The 1088-nt window shown below is 41.7% G+C and overlaps 1 long non-coding RNA gene across 1 annotated transcript in view; it reads right to left on the minus strand.

Annotated features, from left to right (window-relative positions):
- LOC113221955 overlaps positions 1-372 on the minus strand; it is a 3197-nt gene extending 2825 nt beyond the window's left edge. Inside the window, exon 1 of the long non-coding RNA XR_003308157.1 lies at positions 313-372. This is a non-coding gene — a long non-coding RNA (uncharacterized LOC113221955). The remainder of the gene's footprint in view (positions 1-312) is intronic.
- Between the last annotated feature and the right edge of the window lie 716 nt (positions 373-1088).

The raw sequence follows: 1088 nt of genomic DNA on the forward strand, positions 1-1088 counted from the left end.
TTGTTTCTTGCTGGAGAATCACAAATCTATTTGGATATTTATTATCTCAATACTCCTCTCCAGCTTCAAAAGGTAAGTGATTATTCAAAGCTAATCACATAACCACATTTCCTTTCCCAGTGCCTGGTTTAGGAATGAACATGTGGTGTGACCCAGCTAATAAAATTCTACAAAAAGGGCTGAGCACCGTGGCTCATGCCTGTAACCCCAGCACTTTGGGTGGCTGAGGCAGGCGGATCACAAGGTCAAGAGAACGAGACCATCCTGGCCAACATGGTGAAACCCCGTCTCTACTAAACATAGAAAAATTACCTGGGCATGGTCGCACGTGCCTGTTGTCCCAGCTCCTCGGGAGGCTGAGGCAGGAGAATTGCTTGACCTTGGGAGGTGGAGGCTGCAGTGAGCCAAGATCGTGCCACTGGACTCCAGACTGGCGACAGAGAGAGACTACATCCCAAAAAAAAAAAAAAAAAAAATTACAAAAAGTCCCCTGCAAGCTTATGAGTTTTCTCCCAATTTAAAAGACACATGTGAAGAAAAGCAGCCCTTCCAGCCTTTAGATACTGTCTTGTGAGAACATGATGTTTGGAGCTATTGCTAAGTAGCCAACCATGAAAGGAGACATGAACAAGACACTGCCAACAGCATAGCTGAAAGAGGAACAAGTGGGATCCAATAATATCACCGGACAACCAAAACAAGCCTGGTTCTTATGGTTTTGGTCACTGTTAGGTCTTGTAGTATTTGCAGCCAAAAGCATTCTACCTCAGAAGTTTCCCCTGGCCTACAGGATAAGATCTACTCAGTTCTATACCATTAAAAGTCTTTTACTGGACTTGTTTCTAGACACAGGTAAAACAACAACAAAGTCTTTCCTAAGGTTGCCTTCACTGACACATACTAAACATAACAAACACATAATAAATAATAAGTATAAGTTATTTTCACTTCATTAACAAGCTCTCCATATTTTTTTTGCACTAGTAAATCTGAACTGCTCATAAACTCTACAAAGTTCACTATCTTTTGAACTTGCTCCTTGTGTTTTAAAACTTTCATTCTTCGCGGGTGCTGCTTCTGTCAAACAT

This window comes from Piliocolobus tephrosceles, unplaced genomic scaffold (assembly GCF_002776525.5).
Source record: "Piliocolobus tephrosceles isolate RC106 unplaced genomic scaffold, ASM277652v3 unscaffolded_28524, whole genome shotgun sequence".
In the NCBI taxonomy this organism is placed as follows: Eukaryota; Metazoa; Chordata; class Mammalia; order Primates; family Cercopithecidae; genus Piliocolobus; species Piliocolobus tephrosceles.